This window comes from Castor canadensis, chromosome 4 (assembly GCF_047511655.1).
Source record: "Castor canadensis chromosome 4, mCasCan1.hap1v2, whole genome shotgun sequence".
Taxonomy (NCBI): Eukaryota; Metazoa; Chordata; class Mammalia; order Rodentia; family Castoridae; genus Castor; species Castor canadensis.
In genome coordinates, this window is record NC_133389.1 from 121731198 (window position 1) to 121746947 (window position 15750).

Consider the following 15750-nt stretch of genomic DNA (forward strand, 5'->3'; position numbering starts at 1 on the left):
TTCAGCTATGTGGCAGGGAGGTATAGGTACGACAATCGAGAATATGGCGTTTTGAATGCGAACTGTTCTTTCTTCTGTTCTGTGTCCTTTGCAATTGCAAGTATCTTATGAAAAATTTTACCATCCCCATGGCAATGCTGAGATTATAATTAAAGAATAAAAACAAGATTTCTTCCTCTAGAGCAGGCCCCTAGCCCAGCTATTCAGGTGAACCAAATGACTGGGAGTCTTAAGGTAGCTTTAAAGAAAGAAATTGCTTTGCCAGGTTTGGTGGCACATACCTGCTTGTAATCCCAGTGCTAGGAAGACTAGGCAGGAGTTGTTCCAGGTCAGGTCTTTGTTTTAAACCCTTTCTTTTAGAAAGGGGGGAGTAGGAGAGAGAGTGGGAAGGAGTGGAGGAGGGATCAAGAGAGGAAGGAAGAAAGAAATTGCTGGGTGAATGCAAAGGAGGCTTGAACAACAACAACAAAAAAAACACTAATGAACTAAAGAGATAAAATTTAAGATCATGGTTATTTGCTGCCAGGTGCTGATGTCTCACACCTATAATCCTAGCTACTCAGGAGGCAGAGATCAGAAATTGTGGTTGGAAAAAAAATCACAAAAAACGGTTGGTGGAGCCTCTCAAGGTGTAGGCCCTGAGTACCTCAAAAAAAAAAAAAAAAAGGAGAAGGAAATAGCTATTCTTGCTTAACGATTTACTTAGATGCTGATGAAGGTAAAAGAGTAAAGTCTCTTTTGACTTTGTGATGTGTCCAGGCCTTTTTTGGGTTTTTTGTTTATTTGTTTGTTTTTTGAGACAAGGTCTTGCTATGTCATTCAGGTTGACCTCAAACTCCTGGGCTCTGCCTCAGCCTCCTGAGTAACTGGGACTATAGATGCGTGCCACTACTTCAGGCTTCAGTATTCTTCCTGAACAAAAATCTCCACCAAATTTTTCCAGATAGGTTAGAGAAGAATTTTGGTTAAGCATTTTGTACAAAGGATTTCAGAAGTGGCTCTGTTTAGCTAACATAAGGTTGAAATAGTGAGAAAACCAGTAAGATCCCTACGGCAAAGTTCTTTCTTCTGTAAAAATTAATTTTTTGCCAAAGAAAATGCTCACTTTAGAGCAAAAAAAGAGCTATTAGAGGCCTAATTTAAAACATCACTATCATTCTTGCCCATAGGGTGAATAGACCTGACACTCATCCATCAAATAGGAAAATCACTTCAAATAAAATGTAGGGTTTTTCCTTCATAGAAGATGCTAATACATTCCATCAAGATCTCTAGCTTTCATTATTTTTAAGCTACACTTAAAGTCAAAGCAATTTGAAACAATGAATACTTACTGAGTACTCAGAGTGTATACAGAATGATACTAGGTATTCTGATAACTATTCAGGCTCTACACTGAATTTTAAAATAAGTGCTGACAATTTCCATGAAAGAAAAGATTGGGGAAATTAATATTTTCTTGCAAACTTTAGTTGGCTTATTAGTGATTAGAAAGGCATAAAAAAACTTGGGTTTAAAAGTTAATGATATTAATAAAGAGTAAATAAACACAGGAATATAAACACAGCTGCACATGTTACACCAAGCAAAGGCTGGACAGCAGCCGTGGACACAAAAGAGAAGACAAATTGTGACCAGTTCTTCCTTCTACTCTATGTCCAACAGACTCATTTTAAGATCTCGGCTGAACTACTCAAGTGTGAAAATAGAAGCTAGTGTATTTGTGTTCTTTAAAAACTATTTTTGTTCACTGGACCCATCTCAGGCCTCTAAAGGAAAGGACTAATAGTCTTAAGAGGAACAAAGGAAAGCGTGAGCTACAAGCACATCCTGGAGACAAAGGACTTGCATCCTGAAGAGTGCTCATGCAGGGCGAGAGGCGTGGGCTAAAACATGCCCAGAAGCATTCACATGGAAGTAGTGGAGCCATTTCTGTAAATGAACTCATTACATGCTTAAAACGTATGCAATCTGTAGGCTTCAAGTTTTAAGTGCAATGGGAAGGTGTAGCCTGCATTTATATATACAATTACCTCAATCTTCAAAGCAAGATTTGTTGCAATTGAAAATTTACTCTTTTTTTTTCCTTCAGGTTTAAGAGCTCCAAATAACACAGGAGCCTACATTAAATATCAAGTGTCCTTTCCCTTCACAAAAGTCTAGTGGTCTATTCAAGTCACTGCATCCAAATAATCCTTGCTGGGGTACTACCACTAGTCCCCATGTTCATTTTCAGAAATTAATCCTAAAGGGTTTACAATCCTTCAAAGTTGGCTTCTCCCTTTCCCCTTTCAGTCATATAGTCTGCACAGCTGGGAAAGAGTTACAAACCCAGGTGGAGTAGTTGCATAGTGAAGCCCAAACACATGAATGAGTTTTTGCCAGAATTGGTGCTAGCTTCTTATTGTTTTATAAAGGTTTAAATTAGATTGGCATAAATACAAAAAAGCATTCATTTTTATTTATGCATCTTGAATGTACTTTCATAAATATGTAAAATGAACACATTTCAAGAATTTAATGAGTTTTATAATTCTCTTCTTAGATAAAAACACTTTTCGATAAAAAAGAAAAACAATTATTTCCTGATTTATTCCAAATTAGCTAAAGGGCCTAAAACATAACAGAGCAAATAATGAATGCAAAGAAGGAAAGACTCCACATATTACTTTGCTTCAGTCACAGATTCATTAAAATATGCAGATATGAAAATAACTAATGGCTTTCTGCACTCAATCTTGAACTGTGCTGTAGCCTGACTGATTGGGTCTGAACCAAGGAGGCTTTGGTGTTCCTTGTTTACGAAAACCAAAAAAAAAAAGCAAGTTAGGAACCAAATGTGTGAGCTCTTTCTTTAGGTATGGCTGGAACCCCTTGATTTTGAGTGACCCATCACCAGATAATGTATATGGAGATGGGAGTTTTCTGCACTTAAAAAACAACTTAGCTGGGAGCCAGTGGCTCGTACCTATAAACGTTGCTACTTGGGACACTGAGATTGGAAAGATCACAGTTCTGAGTCTAGCTGGGACAATGAGTTTGTGAGAGCCCATCTCGACCAATAGCTGGACACAGTGGCACCTGTCGATGGGGAGGATCACAATTAGAGGTAAGCCCAGGCCAAAAAATTTGCAAAACCCATCTCACTTTAAAAAACCTGGGCATGGTAGTGCACGTCTGTCATCCCAGCTACTACAGGAAGTGTAAAATAAGAGGATTGAGGTTCAGACTGGCCTGCGGGGGAGAAAACCCAAACCCTATCTTCAAAATAACCAGAGTAAAAGGGCTAGAAGCATGGCTCAAGTAGTAGAGCTTCTTTATGGCAAACACCAAGCCATAAGTTCAACCCAAGTACCACAAAAAGAAAAAAGAAAGAGAAGAAAAGAGAACAACTCACATGGTCATTTTGGAAAGAGCAGAGTCTATCCAGCTCTGAGGTCACTGACTTGATCACTATGTAAAGTGGTATAACTATAAATACAGCCTGCTTGGAGAGCCAGTAGGGGTAGCGGTGACTGCTACCAGGGACTAGCCTGCATTGTGATTCATGATTCACTGTAGGAGTACTGGCTGGGAAACTGTGTGCAGTGTTGTGTACAGAAGATGCACAGTTACACTGAAGGGAAACAGTATAGCTGTTTCCCAGGGAGAAAGTATAGCAAGAACTTTCTCATTCCATGTGAGAGGAGATACAGCAAATCTGTGAGTCCAAAAGTCTAATCTGGGAGTCCTCCAGGTATAATTCTGTGGAGGCCAGCTGAAGTCAATGGCATATTGCTTGTGGAATAGAAACAGTCAATAAAGTTCTTGGTTTTGATCCAAGGTGGTTCAAAAAAGGTTTATTTCTAAATGATTTGGTTTATAACTAGAATTTGCCTCTTAGCCAAATGAACATTATTCTTTTTCTTATTTGGCTTGCCTTTGTTTGATCAAATAAAAAACATCATGAGTATAAGGAGAAAACACATTTTCATGACAAAGTAACAGGATACCAAATCTGACTAGACAATATATGCAATCAAAAAAATCTTTCAACCACAAAATTAAATCAGGTAATGCATTTTAGAAAATGCATTTTCTTTTTCAGATGAGGGTAGAACTAACAAATCGTAGACATTGACTCTCTAGTCTAAAATTATATTAAATTCTGGCAAACCCTCTGGTGGTCTTCCTCATAGTTTAGCTAAGAACTTTTCACAAACATTCAACTCTGTTGCTATCTAATAATACATTATTTGAGAAATGAGTAACTCCTTTCTGACCCAGTGAAATCACACAGCCTTTACCTCTGGCCCCTCTGCCAATGATGGGGGTCGGGAGAGATTATTGGACATGATTTTCCTCAATATTCCAAGGTATTTAAAATGACTTCTTCCCCACAGCCCTTAGGGGATGCAAAGCCATTTCACAACCTTAGATCACTGATACGCTAAAGATGTTTCTTGCTGCTTGGTTTTGTATCCAAGGAGGGAAGGTACATAGGACTTGGTCTGACAAATCCACCAATGGGAAATCAGAACTGGAACCAGTGACCAAGACAGGATTTGTGAATGGCAGAGGATCATGTAAAATCTGCAGACCTAAACCTACCAATGACATTTCAGTCTCCTAGAATTATTTGTATTCATTACTCCTAGGAAATGAGGCATAACTCAGGGAAAGAAACCTTTCTGTAGAAATTTCAGCCATGTAAAAAATTCACATGCATTTACTAACTTGCCAGATTAAAAAATAAGCTTAGCAATTTATTTGAATTTAGTCTCTATTAGAAACACCCTCACAGACCCACCCCAAAATAAATCTGACCAGCTACCTGGCATCCCTTGGCCCAATCAAGTTGACATTAAAAAGCCATCAGAGAGGCATTTGTTAAATATCCAAAGAAACTCAACACTGTTCACTTCATGCTTCCCAACAACCAAAATCTTTCTCTACTCTGAATAGTGGAATGGGACTTGGTTTATTTGCATCTACCTAGAGTTTTGGGGTTTGGTTTTTGGTTTTGGTTTTGGTTTTGATTTTCTTTCCTTACAGAAAATGAAATCATCATGGTCAGAAAAAAGGTAGATCAAATCTCCCCACTCAGTATTTGTGATATTACCTTCTAATGAAGTCTGTTAACTTATGTCACACAGTTCTCCTAGTTCAAAGGCTATAGAACAAGCCTTTCCTCTGATAATAGAAGCAATTATTTTGATGACAGATACATATTCATTATTGAAGTTATTAGAACATAAATTGAAATGTTAGATACTCAAGTTGACATCCAGAAAAACAAAGGTTATTCCCAGGGTGTAAAGGAGATATTTGCCTCTGACAAGTTCACCAAATGCTTCTTTTTGTTGGTGTTGTCACCAAGAAATTCACCCAGACGCTTGAAATTTCCCTACATTTGGAGACTGCAAGGTTTGACTGTGCTTAATAGCAAATGTGTAAAGATTCTAACAATAGCCAAGGTGTTTTTTGTTCCTATTTGTTTTTACTAATGCCTTCATCATAAATTAGAACCTTGTTATTTTTGCTATTCCATTTAGGAAAGCATGGCTTAACAAGATCCTAGTCATTTAAAAAAGGTAGTATACTTTCAACATTACCTAATTTTCTCACATTTAATGGACAAATATAAGAAATTTTTTCTATTGAATTTATATTTAAAGGGCTAGGTGGGACCAGAAAAAATGTATTTGAAATTGTGTTAAATTCATTGGATTCTCCTGGGGGCACCTGGGGCCCAGGGGCAGGTAATCCAGCAGCTCTGGGAGCCTGAGTCAGCGTCAGTCATACCATTGAAGTCACTGAGCCTAAGACCCTGTGGCTGCAATTTCAAGAGACACAAATCCTAGACAGTGCAAAGTGTGACGTGCTGAGGAAGTTCACAGCCAAATTCCAACACCAGCCTCCATGTGCCTTCTGTGTTTCATTAAGTCTAAACAAGGAAGAATCAAGTCTCCTGCTGAATTTCATGAATCTCAGTGTGTTCTTTATTGTGTGTATAGCTTTGAGCTTTCATTTTCATCCTTTTGAAAGTTATGTACAAAAATTTTACTTTGCAGTAGGCTTTTATGACTTTTGACAAATGCACAGAATTGTATAATCACAACCATCAATAATATATAGAACAAGGTTCTATCACCCCAGTCCCCAACCAATATGCTGCTCCTTTCTAGTCAAATCCTTTCATCCTTAAGAGCAGAGCTGTTTTCTTTTCCTATCATTCTGTCATTTCCAGAGTCTCATTTGTGTTTGTGTTTGTGTCTTGAATATGCCCCAAAGGTCCATGTACTGAAAGCTTGTCCCCAGTCCTTGGCACTATTGGAAAGTGGAGGAGGCTTTAGGAGGTAGGACCTAATGGAAGAAATTTAGGTTGTTGGGGATTTTGCCCCTGAAGGGGATATTGGTACTTCTGGCTCTTCCTCTTCTTCTCTCTCTCTCTGCTCTCCCACCACTTATTCCTGCCATGATGAACTCTGCCACCATAGACTCAAAGCAGCAAGTCCAAGAGACAATGGGCTGAAACCATGAACCAAAATAAACCTTTCCTTCTTCTAAATTGATTATCTTAGGTATTTTATTACAGTAACAGAAAGTTGACTAACACAATCATATAAAAAGGATCATATAGTAGGTAACCTTTTGAGACTGGCTTCTTTTGTTTAGCATAATGCATTTGAGATTTCTACTTGTTTTTACATATATCAATAATTTGTTCACATTTATTGTTAATTAGTATTTCCTTATATGGGGGTGACACAGTCTGTTCACTTAGTATTCAGCTGAGGGACATAAGTTGTTCCAGAATTGGACACACATGAACATACATTCAGTTTTATGCAAACATGAATTTTCATTTTAAATATCTAGAAGTGAAATCTCTAGGTCATAGAGCAAGCATATGTTTATTTTCATAAAAGATGTCAAACTGTTTTCCAGGAAGTAATAGCAATTGGCATTCCTAGCAGGGATACATGAGATTTCTAAATGGTCTATATCCTCTTTAGGACTGGGTATTGTTGGTGATTTTGTTTTGTTTTGTTTTTAGTCATTCTAATAAATGTTTAGTGATATTTCATTGAGGTTTCAATTTTAATTTTCCTAAAGACTAATGAGATTAGGGATTGCTTCATGTACTGATTTGCCATTTGTATGCCTTCTTTGTTAATCTTCAAATATTTTGTTCATTTTTAAATTGGGTTGTTTTTGAGTTTTTGAGAATTCTTGAGATATTCTGCATACAAGTGGTTTTTTAGATATATGATTGAGGGATATTTTGTCAGAGTATGTAGTTCATATTTTCATTCTGTCAACAATATCTTTACCAGAGGGAAAAATTAATCTTGATGAGGTCTAATTTTATCACCTTTTTTGTTTCATGGATCATGTTATTGGCATTAAACCTCATAAATCTTTACCTAACCCAGGTCACAAAGATTTTCTCTTATGTTTTCCTCTATAGTTTTTTGTGCTAGTACCCACTCTTAATGAGACCATTAAGTACTCTGTGAACTCTGTGAATTATAATTGGAAAGAGAAAGTTTTAAATTCCCAGTTCAATTTTTAGCTCCTTAAAGGCAAACACTTCATCCCAAAGTGACATCACCATGCCTTGTCCTGACCCCACCTTGTCAGCAGCTAGATATTCAATAAGTACATATTAAGAATTAATAAATCCTCTCCAAAAAGCACACTTACTATTGTGTAGTAAAACAAGAAGAGGTCTATAGTCAGTTCCATATCTTGCTGACTATGTGACCTTGGACAGACATTAGATTTAAGGTCTTTGGGCTGAGTTTTCTGACTCAAAACCATGGACTAATAATCTAGTCTAAGATTTTTGTAAGGATTATGTATGGTCACATGTAGAAGTGTCTTCATAGTACCTGACATATATTAGATGTAGATGAAGAATTATTTTCTTCCCTTTTTTTTTTCCCATCCCAATCCCAAAATACATACATACTCTGGTTCTGAACAATTGAAACTTCTGTCAAGCTGTCAATCAGTGTCTTCCATATTTGCTCTTTGAAGGTTGTCTTGCATGAATCCATGAACTTATAGCAAAGAGGACAAAAATGGATAGATGAAGCTATTTTCAGAGAGTTCTCCTCTTACAACTACTCTTATATTGCACAAACATAAAGGAAATGAAAACAGTCCTGGTTGGGATGGGGCAAGGGCAGAGGGAACATCCTGGAGCGTTCTTTCTCATACTTACTGGAATTTGGCAAAGGATTTGACAATGTAAAGCTAACCAATACTTAAATACAAATTGAGGGGGAATAATTACACTCATGGTTTGTATACCAAATCATTGCCTTTATAAATTATGCTATAATTTTTATTGATTGATTGATTGGTTTTGGTGGTACTAGAGTTTGAACTAAGGTTCTTGTGCTTGATAAGCAGAAAATTTACCACTTCAACACTTTTTACTTCTTTTTCAAATAGGGTCTCCCACTTTTCCCCGTGGGTGGTCCAGACCATGACTTCCTATTTATACCTACTGTGTAGTGAGGATGACAGCTGTGTGCCACATGGTTATGGGATAAGATGGGATCTCACTACCTTTTGGCCTGGGCTGGCCTGGATGGTGTGAGCCACCATGCCTGGCCCTATAAGTTATTTTTAAATCCCCCAAATTTTTATTGAACTAAGGATTTTACAGTTAGAAGAACTTACTTATGACTAATCAATGGAATCAAGTCTCAAACTAAAGCATCACATTGCTTTGTTAGTTCAGAAGTATGGGTCAATTCAAGGTCAGGTGCTCTTAAAATTTATTATTTTGAGAAATTACCTGAAAGGAAAGCTACACTGATATTTTTCCTAATAATAAGGTTGTTTATTAAGCACTTTTTCAATGTCAGGCAGTGTCATTGAGGCCTTTTATGTTGCCTAATTAAGTTCCCATAACAATCCTGTGAAGTGAGTGTCATTATTCTCCTTATTTTATGAACAGAAAAATTGCGTTCTTAGGTTAAATATTTGCCTTAAGGTCACACTTCTAAAAAATGAGTAATGTAGAATTTGAACTCAAAGCTATAAAACTGGAAAGCCCCTGTTTTAAACTGCTATCCTTTATCATCTTACCCTGCAGGTTTACAATCTGTAAAAATGCTCTCTGAAACATGAAGCCTACATTTCTGAAATGCAGTGGTTCCTAACTTGCAGAGATGCTGCATGAGGCCTTTGATTAGGTGCATATGTATTTCGTTTGCAATTACAAGATTAAAGGTCACTCTAGTTTTATGTTTCCTTGCTAATCTCCAGAACATTTTAGCATTTTCAAGTGCATGACATACCAAGGATATACTCTTCTCACGCTCTTCTAAGCATAAGCAGTGACACTGATTAAACATTACTGATACCTGTCAAAAGGCAATTATAACTTCATAGAGCTGTCCAAATGTTTCCTAAGGATTTTCCCACTCAAAAGAAAACTCTCACTTACCCCCTTAGGCAGAGAAGATCTGGAATCTCTAATAACCCTGCTATCAAAAGTATCTACAAGCCTCTTCGGGAAAGGACCATGTTCTATTTATGGTGCCATATTACACTACTCCAAGGAGAGAACCAATAAGTATATGTGGTGTGGGTGAATGAATGACAAGTTTTAAGTCAATAAATGTTTTTAGGATGGATAAATTAAACAATTAACTGTACTTAGAAATTTTAGTTGGTAGAGCAAAAGTTTTACCCATTTAGAATGAATTTTAGAAGTAAATAATTTAGAAGCCATTTTTGATATAGTATATTTGCTATCGTATATTTGTGGAAATACAAATATGTTATGTATATGTTTATATTTTTAAGGAAAACATGAATATTGAGTTTAATTTGCCCTAATTTTCTATGCATTCTCTTGCTATTACCTTTATAGCCCATGAATATGTCCCCATGACTGACTCTTTTAAATAACTTGCTATAAACAACATCACCTTTGCAAAAGAATTTTATAAAAGATTCACAAAATGATAGAAGTCACAAGCACCAGGCAGATGTTAGTTTGGGGAACTAATATAGGGCCAATGAATGACAAGTAAAAAGCATATTACTTACCAAAGAGAAAGAGAGTGCCTACAGGGTAGTGATCAGACCCTTCAATTTTACATGTCCCTTGCCTGCTAAAGTTGCGAAATTCAGTGACCATAATAAATCTTGGCTCCTTCAACTTGGCACATTTCTCACTCCATTGGAAGCTACTCAACTATACTTCCATATTTCTCAGAAAGGCAGTGGGACCCACATACAACCATGCTTGATTTTATATCTCATCTTTCTTTTACATATTCGTTAGCTGGCTCCAAAGTAAAACAATGCAGGAACAATCACAAGCAAGTCCACGTGGTATTCATGCTTGCCAGTCTACTAACCTGTACAATTCTTTGTCTTCTGACCAAGAGGAGCCCAGCCCTGAGCCTGGACGTATTGTTAATGAGCTAATGGAAATGTTTGGCCCATAGCTAGTTATTCTGAGTGCTCAGTTTAAAGATGCATGGTACAGATACTCCATTTTCATAGTATTTGAAAGACTATTGTTTATGCCTAAATTTACAGTAATTTTCTGATAATCTGATGTTTACCTGCTTATTTATTGAGCCATTGTGTGGCTGTGAAGTAGGTAATGAAATCAATGAGAAAGTAATTTCTATTTTGTTCAAGAATCCCATGTTACAATAAACTAACCATGTGAGCAGAATGTTCAAATTCTGTCATTTGAATATGTATGTTACTCAGTGTTAAATAAATATGTATTTAAAAGCCAGAGGCCTTTACCTTTCTTATAACTTTACCTGTCAAGCATCTATAGCCCATATTAAAATGAGAATATTACCAAAACTATGAAAGATTGATGAACCATTTCCTTTGACATTGTCATTCCAAGAGTTTTATCTATTTATGTGTACTTGGAGAAGCCACTAACCTTTGGATATTTGCCTCTTTAGCTTTCTTGTGTTTATTCTTAAACTTGAACTTAAGTTAATGAACTAGGTTTTCTTAATTGCATTAATAAACTTATTAAAAATCAAACTCACTAACAATCAAAGGAATGCAAATTAAAGTAGCAATAGGATATTATCATTTGCATCTCAGAGCAGAAGCACTAATTTTTAAATGATAATGTTTAATGCTGATGAGGTTACCTTTACATAATCATCCTCCTGTGTAGCTGGTAATAATAATTGAACCCTCTTGGAAAGCCTTCAAATGTTTCCACCTTTTGATCCAATAATCTGATTTCTAAAACTCTACATCAAGAGAGATAAATACAGATGTAGACAAAGATTTTTGAATGAGGAAATGTTATTTGAGACAAATTTTAGCTAGTTAAACATTTACATAATTTGTTAATGAAATAAATTATGGAACATATAAATGGAAGCACATATTTCATGCAATAAAACCTGTATTAAAATATTCATGATAAAATGTTATATAAAATTATTACCTATAAAAAGTATAATTCCAATGTATTTTTGAAAATGCATACACACAGTCACAGAAACTTACATAGGTGCCTTCAGACGCAAACATATGAAGAAATAATATTGCATTATTACCAGTTTCTACACAGCTGATTGCGTGATCAGCAAAGTCTTTACATAAATCAGACAATAGGAAAGATGATTTGACTACAGACGGAACTCTACTCTACGCACTGTCAAAAGACCCAAGAACAAGGGTCAACAAAGTCCTCAGGCTTCAGGGGCCTGTTAGTCACGAAAGATACTAGTGTACAAAAACAATGTCAGAACATTTATTAAGTAACTGCATAAATGTGCACCTATGCACACATGCAAACAAGTATCTAGAATGTTCTCTCACCTTCTCTGATACCTTTCTGACTTCTGTGCCCACCAACAATACCTCCAGACTTCAAAGTGAACTCCTGAGCATTTATGTAAGTCACATGACTTGACATAGATACGAATAATGAGGGATTGTGGGAATGTAAACCACGTTGAAAGAGTGCTTTGTGGGGGAAATTCCACCTCACTTTCCCCAAAACCATCCCTCTATAGAGATTAACAAGGTGTAGCAGAAAAGCCATGATTTTAGAATTAGAATATCCTAGTCCACATTCCAGTTCTGCTACTCACCAACCTTCTTAAATTGCATTTCCTTACTGAATCTGTCTCCTCTTCTCTAAAGTATGAACGGCAGACTGAAGGCATGGGGTTTCTGAGCAGTAAACCCGAGAAAACAAGTGAATGGGGAGTGTAGTACTGACTGAGAGGCACTCGGTGAGTTTATGGAAATTACATCCAGAGCCTAGACACGGCTTAACTGGAGTGGACAGGGCAAGAATTCCATTTTGATTCCTTCTCTGTATCTGACATACTGTTTGACAAACATGCCACAAAAATTTATCTTCTTCAGCCCCCTGCTTTGGGTTCCTGGTCTGTATAATCTTAATAACTTCTTGCTAAATGTCTGAGGGCCGAAAGTGACAAATATGACATTGGTCACAAGAGAATTGGGAATGACATTTGGGAAAACTTTCTCAGTACCTATTAGAATTGTTCACCTTGAGTTTGGTGTTAACTTTGTTTCAACTGGAAAAAAAGCTTCCTCTTAAAATTCTTTCCTTTGGCTTAGGTCTCCACCTACATGTGTTACTCTTCTGGGTGTATGTTGACTAAAATAATTTGGTTTTGGGTTTGTTTGTTTTATTTTTTAAGGTCAAGTAATGATATATTACATAGAGTGAAATATATTGCAGGAACTTCCCAGTAACTGTGGGAGAAAAGAAGAAGATTAAGGGATAAAATCATTGCTTAATTTTTCTGAGTACCAAAAACACGCCAGGGGTAGGTATGTAGTTCAGTGGTATTTACCCAGCATGTGCAGGGGTCTGGGTTCAAACCCCAGTACTGAACAAAAAAAAAGAAGAAAGGAAAAAGAACAATAACAGACTTAATATGGAACTGAATATATACAGCACCCCTGCTTAACAGAATTTGGGATAAAGTTTATAATACAGTTTTTATAACAGCAAAATTATAAAATAACAAATAATCATATCTTTAACATGGAAATGATGTGATGTAATATTCACTAATATTGTGAGTGATCATTATGAATCATCATATTGCCAATAAATAATTTTCTCCTTTAAAAGAACCCTATTATATTGTTACAGCATTCTTCTGAAAGAGAACATTGACCATCCCATGAGACCAATTAACTCAAGTAATTTCTCATTTACACATTTTTCTCCTTGTGTCTAAACAGGTTAGTGTCTTTAATTACAAAGTATAGTTCATAGTACTGGTTAAGTATATTCCAGTGTGTGCCTAGGAGTGGGCAATGATTCTCAAATGGGTAATTTTTCCCGAGGGGAAATTTGGCAATACCTGGAGACATTTTTGGTTGACACAATTGACAGGGAGTGCAGTAGTGTCCCACAGTTAGAGACCAGAGATGGTGCTAAACATCCTATAACACACAGGACCTCGCTGATGTCAATTATCTAGTCCAGTGTGGAGAAACACTGGCTTGCAACAAGAATGAACTTAGGAGTGATCTGTAATGCATCCATGTATTCAGTCCACTTGTACTGAATGTCAATGCAAAGTATCACAAACAGTTTAGATTTTTGGTGGATGAACACTTGCAGCTGAATAACAAGATAATACATAGGTTTTATTCCTTAACTATAAATTGGTTCATTACTTTCCTTGTTTTACCTTTCTTGTGTTTTATTCTCTACTGTCCCTTCTCTATTTTATTTTCTTTCTTTCCTTCCATCAATTCCCTCATACCAATTTTCTTTTTCTTCCTTACAGCCTGCCCTATACCTTTTCCCACCTATACTTTTCATTTTCCTGTCCTATCTTAATTTTTAATTTTACATTAATTTTTAAAGGATTAATTTTTAATAATCTAAAATCAAAGTCTTTAAATCTTCCTCCCTATCAATGTATAAACAGTGAAAGCACAGAACTGTTGTTTGTAGTGGACACAGAGAGAAGAGACTGTAGGCTTCTTCCACCAACAAAAGAGACCCAACAGCTTTTTCAGTGTTTTGGCTATTCTATCCTTGTGTTAGTATTTTGAGAAAATGGGATTTATAAGTAACATGGTCTTTCAACAAACAGAATCTTATGGGATTTTTAGACCACATTTTCAACAAAAATGAACTTACTAAGGAATATCAACCCAAACAAATGGATGTGGGTAGCAAATCCTTTAGTGAGAAATTGTCTAGGGACTAATAAAAATGTTACAGCAATTCATTTTCTGTACCTCAAACTGTTGGGCTGGGTTGAACAGAGGGGCCCAGACAGAGCTGCTCTCAGACCCTACTGGAAAGATCAGGGTATGTAAGCTGGGATTCTCACCCACACCTCCTCTTTGTCTCCTAGTGAGGATGTGACAAGGTGTTTCTATAACACTTACCTATCAACCCCTACCAATTGACAATGGCATGACATGCAAGAATTTTTGACCACAGAATTCAAAGGAAGCTAGATCTACACAGATGTACTATACTAGAAAGCCCAGGAAAGCAGTGAGAGGGGTTTACCAAATGCATCTTTTTTGTTTGCTCACTTTTGTTCGTGCATCCATTGAATGTTACTGTATTACAGACATGAGTAAAGTATTTAGGTTGCATACCTGATAATTTTTCTTCTTTTTCTTGCTACACATTTTTAGAAGATTTTTAAACAAGCCACGTAGCCGAAGAAAGACATTTGGAGCCACTTGGAATTGTGTGCCATGTGTAGATATAATCTGAATTTAATGATCTGCATGATTAGGAGGGAATGACAGGCTCATCAGGAAGCTAGTGGAAATGTGTTCAGGCTGGTAAATATTTTAAGGCCAACAGATTTCTTTAAGTTACCTACTATGGTAAGTGTATTTTATTTCTATTGTGAGATGACTCTGAATTACATAAAATACATCCACAAGTAATTTCCTGTTTTTCTGATGCAGTTAGCCCTGATCAATAAGCTTTCTTTTTCATTGTTTAGTGCTTATTGATCATAGCTGCCACATTGAGAATAACTGTTGAAATACAAACCATGATTCATGTTCCAAGGGACTATTAGTGCTTCTCATTAATTTGCAAGAAGCACTGGTCATTTCTGTATCCAAGATTTCTGTGTTTCAGAGCATAGCAGGCAGGGCCAAATCTGAATGTTTGTTTATGAAAGTAGCCATCAAAAAGAACAGTAAGAACTGGAGCACGACATATTGTATTGTTCTCACTGTGTCGCTCAAACTCGTAACTGTTATTAATTTCAGAGTAATCACTGGATGAAACAGTTCTATCCATCTGTTCAGAGAATTGTGGAAAACTATTAAAAGATTTACCACATTTGTAGTCTCTTCCATTTAATATCACAGAGCCTAAAACATTCAGCATTTTAAAATATCCATCAAAATGACAATGTGAGCATTAGTAAAATTATTTGATTGTAAACTGCCAAAGACTATTACACTGAACATATCAAATATCTCAGGCAAGTTTCAAAAAAGATTCAAGATAACATAACTGTTTTTTCTTTGCTGTTTAACCTCTACCATATTCTAGACAGTAGCTAGAATAATTAGGAGTTCAAATCAGATTTTGCAAACCTAGAGACTTTATGTGGCTAAGGGAATCTTGAATGAAAAATACATATGGAAGATACTGCATTGCACAAGATGGCATAGATTAGAGCTTCCTAGTGGTTTGTTGAAATACTGAGCCCTATGAGTGCACAAGTGGCCTAGAGTAGTGAGAATTTCTAGTCCAATCAT

At 36.3% G+C, this 15750-nt stretch overlaps 1 protein-coding gene across 4 annotated transcripts in view; it reads left to right on the forward strand.

Annotated features, from left to right (window-relative positions):
• Nucleotides 1–15750, forward strand: part of B3galt1 (beta-1,3-galactosyltransferase 1) — a 466025-nt gene that overhangs the window by 314202 nt on the left and 136073 nt on the right. The window contains exon 2 of one of the 4 annotated variants that reach the window (XR_012447245.1): nt 9457–12958. The exons of the other annotated variants lie outside the window; for them this stretch is intronic. The gene's annotated coding sequence lies outside the window, so the exon portion shown is untranslated. Of the gene's footprint in view, nt 1–9456; nt 12959–15750 lie in introns of those variants that run through there. 4 annotated transcript variants of the gene reach the window in all.